The sequence below is a fragment of the Ictidomys tridecemlineatus genome, chromosome 13 (genome assembly GCF_052094955.1).
Source record: "Ictidomys tridecemlineatus isolate mIctTri1 chromosome 13, mIctTri1.hap1, whole genome shotgun sequence".
In the NCBI taxonomy this organism is placed as follows: domain Eukaryota; kingdom Metazoa; phylum Chordata; class Mammalia; order Rodentia; family Sciuridae; genus Ictidomys; species Ictidomys tridecemlineatus.
Genome location: NC_135489.1, coordinates 78,284,352 through 78,303,870, shown reverse-complemented (window position 1 = coordinate 78,303,870; position 19,519 = coordinate 78,284,352). Strand labels below are relative to the sequence as shown.

The 19,519-nt window shown below is 42.9% G+C and overlaps 1 pseudogene across 1 annotated transcript in view; it reads right to left on the bottom strand.

Annotated features, from left to right (window-relative positions):
• Positions 1-19,519, bottom strand: part of LOC101962537 (E3 ubiquitin-protein ligase RNF213-like) — a 91,724-nt pseudogene that overhangs the window by 34,185 nt on the left and 38,020 nt on the right. The window contains exons 19-28 of the transcript XR_013429437.1: positions 18,115-18,288; positions 17,786-17,935; positions 7,096-7,681; positions 6,195-6,356; positions 5,114-5,348; positions 4,023-4,163; positions 3,749-3,913; positions 1,541-2,693; positions 450-643; positions 85-240 (exon numbers count right to left, since the gene is read on the bottom strand). The product of XR_013429437.1 is annotated as an E3 ubiquitin-protein ligase RNF213-like (transcript). The remainder of the gene's footprint in view (positions 1-84; positions 241-449; positions 644-1,540; positions 2,694-3,748; positions 3,914-4,022; positions 4,164-5,113; positions 5,349-6,194; positions 6,357-7,095; positions 7,682-17,785; positions 17,936-18,114; positions 18,289-19,519) is intronic.

The following is a 19,519-nucleotide window of genomic DNA, read 5'->3' as shown; positions in this document are numbered from 1 at the left end:
GACAACCAAGATGTGTCAACCCAGGCTTCAAGCCACAGAATCAAAGGTGTGCCATGACCACCTGAAAATGCCCTGTCTACATACCAGCTTTGTAGACCTCTTTGGCAGTACTGAATTTCCTTCTGTAATTTCAATGATATATAAATGTCATGGGTTCCGAAGCCACATTTTCCCACTTATATCCATTAGGTATTGTAAAATGAGGATCTTGAAAAGAAAGACCCAAGTTTCAGTCTGTACCTAATGACAGAGAAGCATGGGTTTGAAAATACACAATTGCCAACCATTCCTCCCAATCCCAGGAACCCTCCTGACTTCTTCCTTGGGAGAAGAGTACTGACTACAGGCAAGTATAGAACGAAGGGACTCTTCATTCAAGGAGAAGCAGATGGGACCCTGGGAATGTGAGCCTTCTGATGTGGCCATTCAGTTGCCATGTGGGCACTTACCAAAGCAGTCACATCAAAGTGGAATATCATGGGCGTTTTCCAATACTGAACATCCCAGAAAGACAGGAGGGAGCCCAGGACCTGGCCCTCATTCACCTGAGCATCAGTCGACCGAACAATCTTTAAAGGCACCTTTTCACTGTTTAACTTCTTTTTCAATTTTTCATGCAATCTCTTCACATAGAGAGATTTTCCTAGAACGTTAAAACAAGGAAATTAGATCCTAAGCCTATGGATCAAGAGGAACAGATTCCAGAGAGATTAGAAATTACTTCTCAGCCAGGAGCAGTGGCACATGCCTATAATCCCAGGAGCTTGGAAGGCCAAGATAGGATGATTGTAAGTTCAAGGCCAGCCTCAGTAACCTAGTAAGGCCCTAAACAACTTAGTGAGACCATATCTCAAAATAAAAAATGAAAAAGGCTGGGGTAGGGCACCCTTGGGGTAAATCCCCAGCTAAAAAAAATTAAAAAGTTACAGTTACTTCTCTATATAAAATTCAAAACTGATGCAATGGAACATCATATTAGAGCACAACTCCACCATGAAGTCAGAGTCCCTAGCTGTCACCCACCCAGCATCCTCGAATTCCCCATGATGACAATGGTGGAAGTGTAATAAAGTAAAAGCAGAGGCATGTCCCCCAGTGGGAGAGAGAACAGGTTGTATCTGGACAGGGCACAGTGATGCTCACAGGTTGAAGTCAACAGAATTGAAGTCACCACCTCTTTCCAAGGAAACATGACAGTGACTAAAGGGAAGGTGCAAAGGCACTCTTCTCCTGGAGCTAGAGCAGCTGTGCCTCTTCTGCTCACACCAACACAACCCGGAATAAGTCAAAGGAGGTTATGCAGGAAAAAAGTGACCTGCAGAGAAGTCCATGCAAGGAGAGGATCAGGGCTTCCAGGAACTGCAACCTGGATGGAAAGGTGGCTCCTTCTAGGGGAAGCACTGACCGCAGGGAGTCAGACTCTCCTGAGACTCACTTTCCCACCTGCAGAGAGTTGTCAGCTGAGGTGCCCACTGCTACAGAGAAAGGGGACACTAGGAAGCCCTGAGAGACTGCCTGCCCATCCCAGCACTCTCATTACCAAGTCCTGCTCTCTCTGAGGCCACGATCCCCACACACATCCGGTCTCTGAACACAGCTGCTGCTGACAAGGTCTGTGCTGGGACCTGGTAGTGATGTGCCAAGTAGGCCTGGATGGCATGGAGGGGCGCCTGGGGGATGATGTGGACTTTGTGCTGGCTGAAGGCTGAGGGCAGGTAACAGCACTCCCGTGCTGCATCACAGACCAGTACTAGCTGGTAGTCCACCCGGGGACACTGTGTGCACAGGCTGTGGAAGAGGGCCTCTGCCTGGCAGGCCACCTCATAGCTCAGCTGATCCACAAACAGCAGGCTGTAGACCTTGTGCCCCTGGGAAACCGGGGCCAGGCAGCGGTGCAAGAGCAGGGCCACCTCCTCAACCGTGGTCCCTGGGGTACAGAGTAGCACCTCATTGAAGGTGGGCAGGGGCTGGCCTGGGGCCTGCATGTAGATAGCCAGGGCAGCCAACAGCACCTCAGAGTGGCCACATATGACCAGGTTGGGCTGGCCAGCCTGCAGGCCCACAGGAAGAGACCGCTCCACAGGAGGCCTGCCCATCATGGCCAGGTGAGCCAGACAATGGCCCAAAGCCTCCAGGTCCAGGCAGCCAGGCCGAAAGACACTCATGCACTCCAGGGACTGTTTCATGATGACCCTCAGCTTGGTCACCAGGCTGATCTTAGAGGATTGCAATAGTGGTAATTCTTCCATCATTGTCCTCATGTGGTGCCTGGGGGCCTCGTTGAACCCCTCGGTGGCCCTTAAGATGTCAGCTGGGGTGCAATTGTCTTTGATGAAGGACAGTATCATGAGGGCAGCTTCGCTGGGACTCTGCTTCCTGAGCTCAGTGCTCAGGAGGACCAGCTGCTCGGCCATGTAGAAGTTGAGGTAGAAGTGCTCTCTGTGCTTCCTGCTCACGAACTCCTTCCAGTCATCCAAGAAGTGCTCCATCTGCCTGCAGAGGGCTTCCAGGAGCTGGGTGACATCCCCACTCTCTTTCAGCTGGCTTACCAACTCCAAGTGGAAGTCCATGCAGATGGAGACGCCATTCCTGGGGCAGCAGGAGACCTCGGCAGTCCAGATCCGGAATAGCATGTTTCCCGCAGAGTACAGGTTCAGGAAGGCTTGCATGAGCCGCTGCACATGGCAGAATAACTGGGGGAAACAGGGGCATAAGGCAGATGTCACAGTGAACTACTGGAGGGGGACATGCCAATCTAGACACACACAGGTTCTAATTGAAGGGGCTTGGGTTCACTCCTCCCTTAGGGTCACTGGGAAACACGATCAGCCTAAGGAGTGGGCTCCCATCTTTGGGAAGTGATCAAGTGGCAGATAAGAATGTCCACTGTGGGCTGGGCTGTGCTCAGTGGTAGAGCACTTGCCTAGTATGTGCCAGGCCCTGGCCCTGTATCCAGCACTGGGGGAAAAAAATGTCAATTGTGAAGTACAAATAAACTGTAAGAAAAGAAACTTTACATGAGAGAGACTATTATATAAATCAATAACCTGTGTCAACAATTACTTCAGATTTTTTTCAGTACTGGGGATTGAATCCAGGGTAGTCTACCACTGAGCTATGTCCCCAGTCCTTTTTATTTTGAGACAAGATCTCACTAAGCTGCTGAGGCTGGCCTTTAACTTGCAATCCTCCTGTGTCAACCTCCTGAGTCACTGGTGTTACAAGCATGTGCCACCACACCTGGCTTGATTACTTTTTTTTAATATTTATTTTTTAGGTGTAGATGGACACAACACAATGCCTTTATTTTTACGTGGTGTTGAGAATCGCACCGGGGTTCCACCCGTGCTAGGCCAATGCTCTACCACTGAGCCACAATCCCAGCCCTGGTTACTTTAGTTTTGATGAAGAGTGCCCATTAGAATCTTGAGATTTTTGATTTTGCCAATTTACAAAGTAAATGAAGCCATTCATACTTCTTCCTAAGAACTATCTACCTGGTCACCTCCTGTTAAATGCAGTGGATTAACCATCTGTCACTACTGGTTGGTGACAGATAGTAAATCCATCAGCTCTTTTGGAGGAGCTGATGGCCCTAGGGCCTGTCCCATCTCAGATGTGACTTCACGCAAGGTGCACTCTGCAGACCCACAAGCTCCACTCTCTGGAACCACTCTGTCCACCAGAGGCCAACCCCTGCTTATTTCCATTTGCATGCCCAGCCTGAGGCAACAGGGCACCTGCTCACCTCAGAAAACCTCTCCACTTCCATACTCTTTTGGTCTTTCTTGCCAGACATCAGCATCAGCTTGTTTAAAAGATCCCTCAGCTCTTCCAAAGTGTAGGAGCGATCTGGCTCTAGGCCACTGTGACCCCCAGGGAGGATCAGGTGCAAGATGGCATCTGGGGAGATCTGGGAGGCACAACATGTTTAGAGGTCATTTTCTAGTGGCTGAAACCCTGACTCTGCAGCAGGCCAGTATGTGCCACCAACAGTGCACCTGGAATCTGGGAGGGCTCACCTTCTGGTCACCTGTGGGTGCCCTGATCTCATAGATGCCTCTGCTGTTGATTGCTGTGGCCAAGGACAGGGACGAGAGCACAATGGATCCATGGCTTTCCTTCACTGTCTTCAGCCACTCCAAGTTCCTGGCAGAATCTCACTATTGGGACAAAAGTGGAGAACATGGGCCAGGGTTCGAATGACTATCTTCCTGGATGTCCTCCTCCTGCCTCTGCCCTTGCTGGGCAAACTCCAGCCACTCCCCTCCAGGGCTCTGGGTGTAGCTACTCACCCAATGCCTAAGGCTGTCTCAGGTGCCTCTGCCTGATCCCTCAGGACCCTGCTTGGTCCCCAAGGACCCTGGCCACTCAGTGTAGATGCACTGGTGCCTGGTTCCTAGCTGACACATGGAGTTCACGTGGCCTGCACTTATGGGTAATTGGGTGGATGGCCACAGGACTTGCAGCCAGGTGGGAGGCCACCATCCTGCTGTGTTCTCAGAACAAAGGCCCTCTGAGGAAAGATGCCTGACTGAACAGGAGCCCTAAGTTCTTAATATCCTGCCATGGTCCCTGAGCATGGCCAGAACAACTTAGGAAAATTTTAAGAGAATGTGAGCTTCTAGCAGGAAAACTATCTATCTCCCCATCCTCCAATCACATGTAGGACCAGCTGTCCTGAGTAGGGTGCAGGCCTCTGGACATCTCTGCTCATTGGGTGAGTTATGTAGTGCTGGTTAACTAAGACTCTGGTACAGGCAATTTACTTAAATGTTTATTTTTTCTGATAAAAAATTAATCAATATCATGTGCGAAAAATACCCAAAAGTAATAAAATAAAGGAAAATTACTACCATTCAGAGAAAACCACTGTACACTCTCTTTTACACTTCCTATTGTGCTCCTTCCACTCCTGTCTTGTAGGGTGGAGAGTACTCTTGACATGCAGTTCCATAGCTCTCTTCAAACCCAAGACAAAAAAAGCATTTCCATTTATGAAGAAAACCTGGTTTTCAACTTCAGTTTAAATGGCTGCCCATGTGCCCTCAAAGCAGAGCAGTTCCCTCGAGCTGCAAGATCACCATGCCTTGGAACCGGGAGCAAGACTCACCAGCTTACTGGGCAGGTGAGGGTCGTTTTGCAGAGCCTTCCAGAGTTCTTTCAGCAGTTCCATGAACTCGCTGAAGCCTGCCTTCTTGTCCAGCTTATACAGCAGGGACGCATAGCCCTGCACAGCATCATGGAAGCAGGCCACCCGGTCCACATCAATGTCATTTTCTCCAGCCAAGATGGAGGCGAGGTCCACAAACACCTGGAGCTCGGTGATGCCTGAGACAGAAAGGGGGCTAGCACAGAACAACTCCACGAAGCTGCACAACTCATACCTGGGGCATGAGGCCATCAATAGATACTAAGTAAACATCTAGGGCCTGCTCCACTTCCTGCCTTCAGTTAGGACTCCAGGATACCTTTTCTTTTGTAGGATATGATGACACCACTGACCAACATCTAACCTTTACCAAACAATTCCCAGACACTGTACTAGGCTTGTGTGTACCTTATTTCCTTTAATCCACAAACATCATCACTTAAACAAAAACAGGTTCAGTTGGTAAAAAATATGTAGATGATTAATTATTTTAAAAAATTGAGATAATTCTCTTGAGTTAATTACCAATCAAAGATTGTACATCAAAGCAGACTCAGGAGTACAAGCAGTACAGTTCTGGATGCTATCAGGAGGTGTCCTGCCAGGCCTCTGTGGTGCACAAGTGCTGCTCCTGCTCCATCTACTTGGCCTTTCTTACCTCCCCTCCCCCACCCTCTATCTAATCTGTACAACCACATAGGCTGCCCAGCCCTAGACTTGGAGAGAAATGCACAGCTTCCGCAAGCTTGCTGCAGCAACATCCCCTTATGTGCAAGAGCTTGCCTAGTCCTCTAGCAGAATGAGTTGGAAGGCACAAAAGGAGTCAAGATACTGAAGAAAATGATGCCAGCATCCAAAGATGGAGAGAGCAGAAAAGAAAACAGTTTTAACCAGAACTCTGAAAAGCCACCCTGATGCAAACTCCTGGAAGCAGACGCTGCCCCCCACCTAACACGCAAGTGATTGAGGCAGGATGTCCTCAAGTTCAGGAACAAAACTTGGCAAACACTTGAAACCGAGCTACCCGCATACGTCCCAGAGCAGCCAGCTGACCAGCTCCTTCTGCAGGGCCAGCTCTTCTAGACACTGGCAGTGGGGCTCACTTATATCCTGTAGCAGCTTCTTGGCCTGGATGAGCTGTGGGCTGATATGATCCAGTCTCTCATGACGGGTGGCCTCGAAGTCATCAGTCTGAAAGATGAAGCTCTGCTGAGGGCTATACCAGAGACCACCCATGCCTGCCTTCCCACATGCCTGGACAAGAAGACGCTACAGCAAGAGTGTGACACACTCTTGCACCAAAAATAGTATGACCTCCATGGCCCTCTTTGCTACACTGCAGAAGCTACTGTCCACAGTTACCCAGTGCCATGAGGAAGCCTTCAAGGACTTTGAAACCTGTTCTGCACAGCAGCCCTGCCAGTTCTGGGCTTCTCTGTTTGTGAGAGTAACAGATGTGCTAAAAGTTTCAAGATTAGGTATAGACAATTCCACACTCTGCTAAATTTTAAGCACTATCATGCCTGTCTCTATTGAAACATAGGCTAAAAACAGGAAGGAGAAACTCAGGCCTGACCTATGACAGGAGTAATGTATCATTTGGTACTTCCTGCTGGAACTAGGAAAGGTACCTGGACAATTGATAAAATATTTCCTTTTGTGCTTTTATAACCTAATGAAATAAGATTCCTCTGGAAAGAGTATGGTTTCTCTATCCTGAATTTTTGGTTCTCAGATCGACCCAAGAAAACTCACTAGCTAAGGAACAGTCACACTATCTCAAGCAAAGGTAAAAATGCAGGCCATGTAATGTTCCAGCCTCAGTGCAGCCCAGACAGAGCCTTTCAGGGGGGCTGCCACACTGCTCGTCCCAGAATCCCTGGGGCTTCCAAGGAGTCTGAGGTAGGCCCCCACCTCACAGGAGTCCCCAGAAAATAACTTACAAAGTTTTTAAAGTGTAAAGAACACTGAAGTCACCAGTCAATCCAAAATCCTTTTTGACCTTGCAGATGACTTTGGCTGAGCTGATTGCCTGGTGCAGGCTATGGTACTCCTTGATCTGCTCAACACGCTCTGAGATCCAGCCCCTCTGGGCCTGAGGATGTACTTCACACATGATCTGGAGGTCCAAAGTCAGGTCATTGTATTTATCTACAAAGTCTTTGAAGATGACATCAATTTCTGCAAAGGTGACATCTCCTGACTTCAGATCCTGATATAGTTTCATGAACCTTTGGTAACAAGGCAAATATAAGTACTGATAGGCCTCTGTAAGTGCAAGGGGTCGACTTTTATATTCCCCTTTGGGATCGTTCAATGACTCTGCGGCTTCTTCCCAGAAGATCTGGAAGATGTGGCTGTCTGTCAGTGAGTCTATCCTTTCAGCCATTTCCTGGACCTTGAGGCCTAGGTTGTAGTGTGTCATCTGCTTACAGGCCGAAGACAATGGCTGGCTCAAATTCATGATTTCATTCAGTCTTTTGCAATTCAGGTCTTCCATGTGTCTTGCTTCAATCTCTCCAAAATCCACTTTGGAAACCACAAGGAAACATGGAAGTTAAACTGCTAGTCATGGTAGCATCTTATTTTACTTTCCCAGTATTTCTAATCACTGCCTTAAGAAAACTAAGTGAACACCATTGCTGGGATTTTTGTCACAGGAAGAATTCATCCCTCCTCCCCTCCACCCTGCTGTGGCTCATTCATCAGTTTTCAAGATAAATAACAGATTGTAAGCTCTTGTGTGGAAAGGACAATTGGAAACACATATCCATCTCCTTTCCTCCCAAATCTGTCTTCAGTGACAGATTAGAAATTGCTTTTTCAAAGATCATAACCATCAGGAATGAGGAGAGTAGAAAAGGAGCCCAATAGCCACATATACTGGGAAGTAGAAAGATGACCACACCAAATGATACTCCTGGAGCCTGAAAACACAGACCCTGAGGCCACCGTAGACATGAGCTCAGCAAGGCCAAGCACAAGCTCCTGGTAGGCAAGAACACTAGTTTCTAAGGTCACTCTAGACTGGAGGAGGCAGAGAGGGAACAAGAAGTGAGTTCAAAGTCTATTTCAGAAGCAGTTGGTAAGAGTCCATCCCCACCATGGAGGCTGCCCTCTGCCTGGTAAGGAACAGGAAGGACCACCTGCAGGGCTCTCAGGCCTGGAGGCCACGTCTAGACACATACCTGTCTTGGGCAGTTACAAAGGACAGGGAGTATTCAATTTAAGAACCAAGAGGACCACACAGCCACCAGGGCAGGAGAATTGGAGTAGAGGAGCTCACCCTCCTACACTCCTTCTTGAATCCAGAAATATGGCAGCAGGCAGGGGGCTGCAAAAGTGACCAGCCCACAAGAGAAGCCCTCAAGGACCAAGTCAATTCAAGGGTAGCCACAGAGCCTCAGGGGCCATGGCCCAGAACCCCTAAGCCTGTCAATCCACTTGTGGTGACTGTCTTTATAGACACAGACAAACAAAAATCTTCAACCAGAATAGAAAAAGCTTTAACATGGGGAACATACCAAAAACCCAATAGGGCTGATGTAGCTCAGTGGTAGAATGCTTGCCTAGCATGTGTGAGGCATGGGGTTTGATGCTCAGGGCCACATAGAAAAAGAAAAGGCTAGGTTTGTTTCATTCTCAGCATGCGATAAAGAAAAGAAAGGGGGAAAAGCCAACAGAGAGAAGCAAATTGAATGAAGTGGAAAACTATGCAAGGAAAAGAAAAATCTTTAAAAATACCAATAATCTCCAAAAGATAAGATACTTCAACCATGATCCATGACAACAGCATAGTATATAAATGGATCTTTAAAGAAAAAAGGGAGGGGCTGCAGTTGTGGCTCAGTGGTAGAAAGCTCACCTAGTGCGTGAGGCACTTGATTTGAACCTCAGCAATACATAAAGATAAATAAATAAAGGTATTATGTTTGTTTACAACTAAAAAAAATTAGAAAAAAAAGTGCTGGTGTGGTGGCATATGCCTGTAATTCCAGCAGCTTGAGAGGCTGAGGCAGGAGGATCGTGAGTTCAAACCCAGCTTCAACAAAAGTGAGATGCAAAGCAACTCAGTGAGACTCTGTCTCTGAATAAAATACAAGGAGCAGATGACAGCGACCTCAGCCTTTCTGCCACACAGAAGGAAGTGGAGCAGACAACAGTGACCCCAGCCCACTCTATGGTAGGAGGAGAGCGACCATGCTATGTCCCCATCTGCTGATGCATGCAGTGGCTTTTCCCCTGGCTTCCATTTAGTGGCAACAGGCAGGACCAACAAGACCATATTTCAGGTTCGTGCAGGCAAGGAATTGGTAATCACTACAAGATTATAAGTTAGAAACTATAATACCTCAAATCTACAATGCTAGAGAGGAAGACACATGGATGACATGAAGAAACAAGGGAAGAAAGTGCTTGAAACACACCAAGCTGATACAATAATAGATTCCATTGACATTCCATTCCAAATGTACATAATTAAAATGATCTGCAGAGCAAAGTATGAATTAAAAGAGCAAATACAAGCAACAATTGACTGCTCCACCAAAGAGATTGAGAGGAAATACAGGTAACAAAAAGTTACTTCAAGAAAATCATAGAGACTGTGGAAAAAAAAAAACAGAAATCCTTGAAATGAAGGAAAACAATAAACCAAATAAAAAATTTAATAGAAAGCACCAGTAGACTAAATCACTTGGAAGACAGAACCTTAGGCAATGAAGACAAAATATATAATCTTGAAAATAAAGTTGACCACATAGTGATGATGGTGAGAAACTGTAAAGAGAACCTTCAAGAATTATGGGAAAACATGAAAAGACCAAATATAAGAATTACTGGGATAGGGGAAGGCACTGAGATACAAACCAAAGGAATGCACAATCTCTTCAATGAAGTAATAACAGGAAATCTCCCAAGCATGAAGAATGAATTGGAAAAATCAAAAACAAGAGGCTTACAGGACAGCAAATATACAAAATTACAACAGATCCACACCAAGGCACATTATAATGAAAATGCCTACCATATAGAAAAAGGATAGAATTTTAAAAGCCACAAGATTAAAGTTTCAGATTACATATAGGGGGAAAACGATTCGGATCTCAGTAGATATCTCAGCTGAGACCTTCAAAGCTAGGTGATCCTGGAACAACATATATCAAGCTCTGAAAGAAAATGGATGCCAACCAAGAATCTTCTACCCAGCAAAATTAAGGTTCAGATTTGATGATGGAATAAAAATCTTCCATGATAAAAATTAAAAGAATTTACAATGAGAAAGCCTGCACTACAGAATATTCTTGACAAAATGTTCCATGAGGAAGAAATGAAAAATAACAATAAAAATCAGTAAAAGGAGGAACCACACTAAAGGAAAATCCAATCAAAGGAGAAACCAAGTCAACTTAAAAACCAAAAATAAACCAAAATGACCAGGAATACAAACCATATCTCAATAATAATCCTGAATGTGAATGGTCTAAACTCATCAAACAAAAAACATAGATTTACAGATTGGATTAAAAAATCCAAAAACATACTGCTTTCAAGAGACTCGTCTCATAGGAAAAGACATTCACAGGTGAAAGGTGAAAGGATGGGGAAAAAACATACCACTCACATAGGCCATGTAAACAAGCAGGGGTTTCCATTCTAATAACGGACAAAGTGGACATCAAATCAAAGGTAGTCAGAAGAGGTGAAGAAGGACATTTGACATAGCTTAAGGGTACCATATATCAACAAAACATAACAATCATAAATGTCTATGCCGCAGACAATGGAAGTTCTATGTATATCAAACAAACCCTTCTCAATTTCAAGAAGAAATTGATCACAACACAATCATACTGGGTGACTTTAGCACACCTGTCTCACCTCTGGATAGATATTCCAAACAAAAACTAAACAAAGAAACTACAGAACTCAATAATACAATTAAATGATTTATATATAACAGACATATATAGAGTAATTCATCAATCATCGAGTAAATACATCTTCTCAGAAGCACACAGACCCATCTCTAATATAGACCATATATTAGGCCACAAAGCAACTCTCAGCAAATGCAAAAAAATACAGATACTACTCTGTATTCTATCATATCATAAGGAAATGAAAGCAGAAATCAATAATAAAATAAAAAATAAAAGCTACTCCAACACTTGGAGACTAAATAATATGATATTAGAAGAGAAATGGGTAGCAGAAGACATCAAAGATCAGTTAGAAGAGAAATGGGTAGCAGAAGACATCAAAGATCAGTTAAAAAAATTCTTAGAGGTAAATGAGAATATCAACACATCATATCAAAATCTCTCGGACACTATGAAGGCAGTGCTAAGAGGAAAGTTGATTGCAGTAAGCTCATTCATTAAAAGAATAAAAAGTCAACAAATAAATGACCTAACATTACATCTCAAAGCCCTTGAAAAAGAAGAACAAATCAACACCCAAAGTAGTAGAAGACATGAAATAATTAAAATCAGAGCTGAAAACAATGAAATTAAAACAAAAGAGAGAATTCAAAAAGTTGACAAAATGAAATGCTGGTTCTTCTAAAATATAAATGAAATTAATAAACCCTTAGCCAGGATAACAAAGAGAAAGAGAAAGAAAATTCAATTTACTAAAATTCCTGATGAAAAAGGAAATATCATGATGGACATTCTTGAAATACAGAAGATTATTAGAAACTATTTTGAAATTTATACTCCAATAAAATAGAAGATCTTGATGACACCAAAAAATTTCTAGAAACATATGATCTATTCTATCTGAATCGGGAGGACATACATAATTTAAATAGATCAATATCAAGCAAGGAAATAGAAAATACCATCAAAAGCCTACCAATCAAGAAAAGCCCAGGACCAGATGAATTTTCAGTCGAGTTCTACAAGACCTTCTAAGAAGAACTATTATTAGTACTCCTCAAATTATTCCATGAAACAGAAAGGGAGGAAACCCTTCCAAACTCATTCTATAAGGCTAACATCACCCTAATACCAAAACCAGACAAAGACACATCAAGGAAAGAAAACTTCAGACCAATATCCCTGATGAACAGATACAAAAATTCTCAATAAAATCCTGCCCAATCTCATACAAAAACATATTAAAAAGATAGTGCACCACGTTCAAATGGGGTTCACCCCAGGGATGCAAGGTTGGTTCAACATATGGAATCAGTAAATGTAATACATCACATAAATAAACTTAAAGACAAGAATCATATGATCATCTCGGTAGATGCAGAAAAAGCATTTGACAAAATACAGCACACTTTCATGTTCAAAACAATAGAAAAACTGGGAATATTAGGAGCATACCTCAACATTGTAAAAGCTATCTATGTTAAGCCCAAGGCCAGCATCATTCTAAATGAAAATAAATAAATAAATAAATAAAAGCATTCCCTCTAAAAACTGGAACAGGACAGGGATGCCCTCTTTTACCACTTCTATTTAACATACTCCTTGAAATTCTAGACAGAACAATCAGAAAAAAACAGAAGTAATTAAAGGGATGTGCACAAGAAAAGAGAAATGCAAACTATTTGCTGACAACATGATTCTATATATAGAAGATCCAAAAAATTCCACCAGAAAACTCCGAGAACTAATAAATTAATTCAGCAAAGTAGCAGGATATAAAATCAATACCCATAAATCAAATGCATTTCTATACATAAGTGATTAATCCACTTAAAGAGAAATTAGAAAAACTACCCCATTCAAAATAGCCTCAAAAAATACAAAATACTTGGGAATCAACCTAACAAAAGAGGTGAAAGACCTGAAAACTACAGAACACTAAAGAAGGAAATTGGAGAAGACCTTAGAAGATGGATAGATCTCCCATGCTCTTGGATAGGCAGAGTTAATATTGTCAAAAGGGCATACTACTCAAACTGTTACATAGTTTTAATGCAATTCCTATTAAAATCCCAATGACATTCTTCATAGAAGTAGAAAAAGCAATCATGAAATTCACTTGAAAAAATAAGAGACCCAGAATAGCCAAAGCAATCCTTAGCAAGAAAAGTGAAGCAGGGGGCATCACAATACCAGACCTTAAACCATACTGCAGAAAAATAATAACAAAAACAGGTTAGTATCGGCACCAAAATAGACATGTAGACCAATGGTACAGAATAGAAGATACAGAGACCAACCCATATAAATACAGGTTTCTCATACTAGACAAAGGTACCAAAGACATATACTGCAGAAAGGATAGCCTCTTCAACAAATGATGCTGGGAAAGCTGGAAATCCTCTGTAGCAAAATTAAATTAAACTTCTATTTCTTACCATGCGTAAAACTCAACTCAAAGTGTATCAAGGACCTAGGAATTATACCAGAGACACTGTACCTAACAGACAAAAAAGTAGGCCCAAATCATCATGTCAGATTAGGCCCCGACTTCCTTAACAAGACTCTTAAGGCATGAGAAATAAAATCAAAAATCAATAAATGGAATGGATTCAAACTCAAAAACTTGTTCTCAGCAAAAGAAACAATCAGTGAGGTATGGGAGCAGAATTTTACCACACACAGGTCAGATAGAACACTAATTTCCAAGATATAGAAATAATTCAAAAACCTCAATACCAAAAAAAAGGAAAGAAAGAAAAGAAAAAAAGAAAGAAAGAATGTGTCTTAGCGTTGGTCTACTGAATGGATAAAAAAAAAATGTGGCATCTATACACAATGGAGTACTATGCAGCAATAAAAAATGACAAAATCATAGAATTTGCAGGGAAATGGATGGCACTAGAGCAGATTATGCTTAGTGAAGCTAGTCAATCCCTAAAAAACAAATACCAAATGTCTTCTTTGATATAATGAGAACAACTATGAACAGAGCAGGGAGGAAGAGCAGGAAGAAAAGATTAATATTAAACAGAGACATGAGATGGGAGGGAAAGGGAGAGAAAAGGGAAATTGCATGGAAATGAAGGGAGACCCTCATTGCTATACAAAATTACATATAAGAGGTTGTGAGGGGAATGGGAAAATAAACAAGGAGAGAAATGAATTACAGTAGATGGGGTAGAGAGAGAAGATGGGAGGGGAGGGGAGGGGGGATAGTAGGGGACAGGAAAGGTAGCAGAATACAACAATTACTAATTGGGCATTATGTAAAATTGTGGATGTGTAACCGACGTGATTCTGCAATCTGCATTTGGGGTAAAATTGGGAGTTCATAACCCACTTCAATCTAATGTATGAAATATGATATGTCAAGAGCTTTGTAATGTTGTGAACAACCAATAAAAAATTAAAAAATTTAAAAAAAAATAAAAAATAAATAAAGAAAGAAAACCTAAACAACCCAGTCAATTAATGGGATAAGGAACTGAACAGACACTTCTCAGAAGAAGATATACAATCGATCAACAAATATATAAAAAAAACTGTTCAACATATTTAGTAATTAGAAAAATGCAAATCAAAACTACTCTAAAATTTCATCTTACCCCAATCAAAATGACATTTATCAAGAATACAAGCAATAATGAGTGTTGGCAAGGATGTGGGGAAAAAGGTACACTCATACATTGCTGGTGGGACTGCAAATTGGTGTATCCACTTTGGAAAGCAGTAAGGAGATTCCTCTGAAAATTTGGAATGGAATCACCATTTGATCCAGCTATTCTATTCCTCATTCTACACCCAAAGGACTTAGAATCAGCATAGTATAGTGACATAGCCACACAAATGTTTATAGCAGCTGAATTCCCAATAGCTAAACTGTGGAACCAACCTAGAGGCCCATCAAAAGATGAATGAATAAAGAAACTGTGGTATACACATACACACACACACACACACACACACACACACACACACACACACACAATGGAATATTACTCAGCATCAAAAGAGAATAAAATTGTAGCATTTGTAGGTAAATGGATGGAGTTGGAGAATATAATGCTAAGCAAAGTAAGCCAATCCCAAAAAACTAAAGGTGGAATGTTTTCTCCCTTTAGAGGATGCTGATCTATGATGGGGGGTGTGGGAAGAATGAAGGATCTTTGGATTTGGCAAAGGGGAGGCTGGGGAGGGGTTATGAGGGTAGAAAAGATGGTAGAATGAGATGGGCATCATTACCCTACGTACATGTATGATTGCACAAATGATGCATCTCTACAAAATGTACAACCAGAGAATTGAAATGTTGTACTCCAGTTGTGTATGATAAATTGAAATGCATTCTGCTACCATATATAACTAAGCAGAATAAAAAATGAATATAATAATAAAAAAGAAATTACTCAGCCCACCAATAAAAGATATAATCCATGATTATACAATTACATCAAAGTGAATTCTACTCTCATGTGTAACTAAAAAGAACCAACAAAATGCAATCTCAAAAAAAAAAAAATCAGCATACTACAGTGATTCAACCACATCGATGTTTATAGTAGCTCAATTCACAATAGATAAGCAATGGAGCCAACCTCAGTGCCCTTGGACAAATGAATAAAGAAAATGTGGGGGGCTGGGATTGTGGCTCAGCGGTAGAGCACTCCCCTAGCACGGGCGGGACCAGGTTCAATTCTCAGCACCATATAAAAAAATAAAATAAAGGCATTGTGTTGTGTCCATCTACAAAAAAAAAAAATCTCTCTCTCTCTCTCTCTCTCTCTCTCTCTCTCTCTCAAAAATGTGGTAAATGTACACAATGGAGTATTACAATTACTCAGTTATAAAGAAAAATGGTTTATGGTATGTTTTTGGTTAATGAGTGAAAATGGAGACTATCATAAGTTAAATAAGCCACAGTCCAAAAGTTAAAGGTTGAATATTATGTCTGATATGTGGAAAGTAATCCAAAATCGGGGGGGGGGCATTAAAAATAATCAAAGTAAGATCAGAAGAGTAGACAAAGATGAATGAATATAAGGGAGGAGAGAAGGGATAGGAAAAGTCAGTGGAATGAATGCAACCTAAATTTCCTATATTCCTGTGTGTATATACCATGAATATACCACAGTGAATCTCAGCATCATGTATATCCACAAGAAACTAATTTTAAAAAACTCTTAAGTAAATAGCAAAATGATCAGTAGAGTAGAGGGAAGGGAACAGGGAATGGGAGGAAATTAAGGTAAAGAAAAATACTGGGGATGAATTAGAACAAATTATATTCCATGCTTTAAAAATTATGCCAGTATATTCTATTTCTATGTATAACTAAAAAGAACCAATAAAAAGAAATATTTTATTTCTTTTATTTTTTTATTTCTTTATTTCTAAATAAATAAAATACAAAATAGGGCTGGGGATGTGGCTCAGTGTTTAAGTGCACTTGAATTCAGAGTTCAGAGGGTTTGTGGTACCAATACCTGGTACCAAAAAAAAAAAAAAAAGAAAGAAAGAAAAATAAAAATAAAAAAGGGAGTGTCTTCAAATTAAATATATGAGAGCTGAAATGAAGAGTTCAATGCCAAGGCTGCACAAGAAGGTTGAGGAGAAGGCTCAGGAAGCAAAGCCCAAACAGAAGAGATGTTATGAGAATCAGGCAACTGTTCTAGCAGGCCCAGCAGCTGCTGATGTGAACCCAGCAAGAAGGAAACCACAATAAACCAATTCATGAGAACTCCCTAGAGTTCTAAGACTAGATCTCCAGCTGACAAAGATCTGCCAGTGCCCAGTCCTGGAGATGGAAAAGAGATCAACAGTCAAGCACAGTTTTATGACATCTTCAGGACACCAGGGCCAGAGAGCTCTCCAGAGCATCCCAGGAAGGACAATAAGCCTCACACAGAGGATCAGTAGTGAGGCTGCATCTGATGGCCCAATGCAGTACTCAAGCAGCACTCTGAAGGAAACTCTGTCCCCAGCCAAATGATCAACCTACAGCAGGGGCACAGTTCTGTATCTGGCCTCCTGTGCCCCCATCCCAGCAAGCAGCAGATGCCACCCTCTGTCAAACAGGATTCAAGTGCAGGCCATGGATGCAGGACTTGTCCTACCAGCCCGGAGGCACAAGGCAACCCTGCGAGGTAAGGGGAGATTGAGGGCCACCTCCCCACCAGGGAAAATAAGCCCTTAGTCTGGGAGACTTTTCAGAGGCATCCACTCATACAGCTGATATAGTTCAGGGTTGAATTCAAACTAAAAACAATGAAAAAGGGGGGAAAGTTAATGACAAGACAAGAAAAGCAATTCCACCAGCTACAGAAATCTTGTGCCAAAACCGTGGGATAGTCATGGTCCATGGCACGATCCACTTCTGAATCCTGTGTTCACACCATGGCGAAGGCCTAACCCTGAAGAATGCGCCAGTAACTCAGGACACCACTGGGAGTGACAGAGCAGCAAGAAGCCTCATGTGCAGGGCACAGACTGGAGAAAGATCTACGCCTCTCCTCCATGGGAAGCCAGAACAGGACAGTGACACTAGGAAATTGCAGATGTCTATGGGCGTGGAGATACACAACAAGAATGTACAAGCTGAAGTTGCTTCCCTGGGCAAATGCATTGAAAACTGGGCTAAGAACATGTTTTAAAAGCTTCTCCCTGTCAAATAAGGCCCCACTATTTGTGGCCTGCTTCTGTCCCCATTATAGCTCTCGAGGGTGGCCCAGCGTGACTGCGGGAGCAGTACCTTGGACAAGGTGCTTCACCTTCCCACTCAGCCTCAGGAGGCTGTCCACCTGTCTCTTCTCTCTCTTCAGAAACATGATTTCATCCATCCTCCAGTCCAGTGTCTCTTCCATGTCACATTTTTTCTCTTGCAATGAAAAATTTTTTCTCTCTGAAAAATAATGACAAAGTCAGCCAAAGGAAACAAACTTCATGGCACCCCTTTCTCTTCCTAGGAGTGCCCCCACAGTTACCACCAGAAGGACAGAGAGGCCTCCACTAAGTGGCATGGATAAGGACAAACAGCACTCATGTGAACATGAGCTTCTTACAAGCCTGGCCTCAGCTCACCTAACTGCCACAGGTCCAGAAACTGACTTTTGTGCTTCAGGATCAGCTCCAACCATCTGACCAATATGGACCCATTCAGGACATCACCAGCAACCTCTGTGAAGACAGAGCTGGCAGCAGCCATCAACCTCTTGGCGTCCTCTGTGATGTTGGCTAAGAGCGTCTCATCTGTCCCTGAGAAGATAAGGAGTACAGTGAGCTGGTTGAATTCAAACTAAACACAATGGAAAAGGGGGAAAAGTTAATGACAAGACAAGAAATGCAATTCCACCAGCTACAGAAACCTTGTACCAAAACCGTGGAATAGTCATGGTCCATGGCTGGTGTGAGGTTCTAAAAACAAGGAGAGGGGGCAGCCCCCTCTCCTTGTTTTTAGAACCTCACACTAGCCCCATGCCCACGTGGCTCCGGCAGCAGTGAGTTTTGTTTCCAGATGTGCTGATGCGTCATTCATCTGTGCATATACCTGTGAGGTTCAGGTCTTACCCTAGTGCATCTCCTGACTGGGAGGACGAGACCCTCCCAATGGCCAAAGTCAGCCAGGAGAACCACAGTGCTCAAGGTTGAAGGCCTGAGTCCATGCTACAGTGAACATATTTCTTGGACTGCACATGATGTCCTATGAAATTCACCTGTCTTGGGAATCCCTGCAGTAGTACAAAAATAAACTGCAAAAGGACAAGCTCACACATAAGAGGCCACTCCATGGGTGCAGTGAAGCATCTGCATAACACCAAGGAAGGAGACAGATCCACGCTGAAGCTTCATGCTCTGCCTATGCCTGTCTGAGGATCAAAACCTGGAACATGAGCTTTTGGAACAACTTAGAGGGCAACAATTTAAAATGTGCTTAGTTTAACTGCCAGACTATTTATCTCACAGTAATATGAGGCCCATAGAGTAGTATGAGAAGAGCAAGTTTATCTTTACCATTAAAAACAAAGATAGCAGAGGGCTGGGATGCAGCTTGATGGTGGGGTGCTAGGCTCGCAGGCATGAGGCCCTGGTTCAGTCCCCAGCTTCACACATACAGACTTTCATTCATAATTATAAAAACATGGACACAGCTGAGATGAACTTCAGTGGGAGAATGGACCAACCCAGGCACATCCAGACAAGGGAGCTTTGCTCAGTTATAAAAGTAACAGAACAATGAAGCCAGGAAAAGACAAGGAGGAGCCTTAGATGCATACTGCTGAGTATGTGGAGTGTAACACGATATAGTCTTCCCCAGCAGACTGCTATGGCCCGTTCACACAGCAGCCACCTTCAGGACCACATGCTACTCCTATTTGTCTCCTGGCATGGAAGGACACAACTGGTTTGGCTCAGACAATCATCTGCCCTGGGTTTTTATTGCCACACCCAGAGTTTTTCCACTACAAGATCTGAATCTAGCAATTTT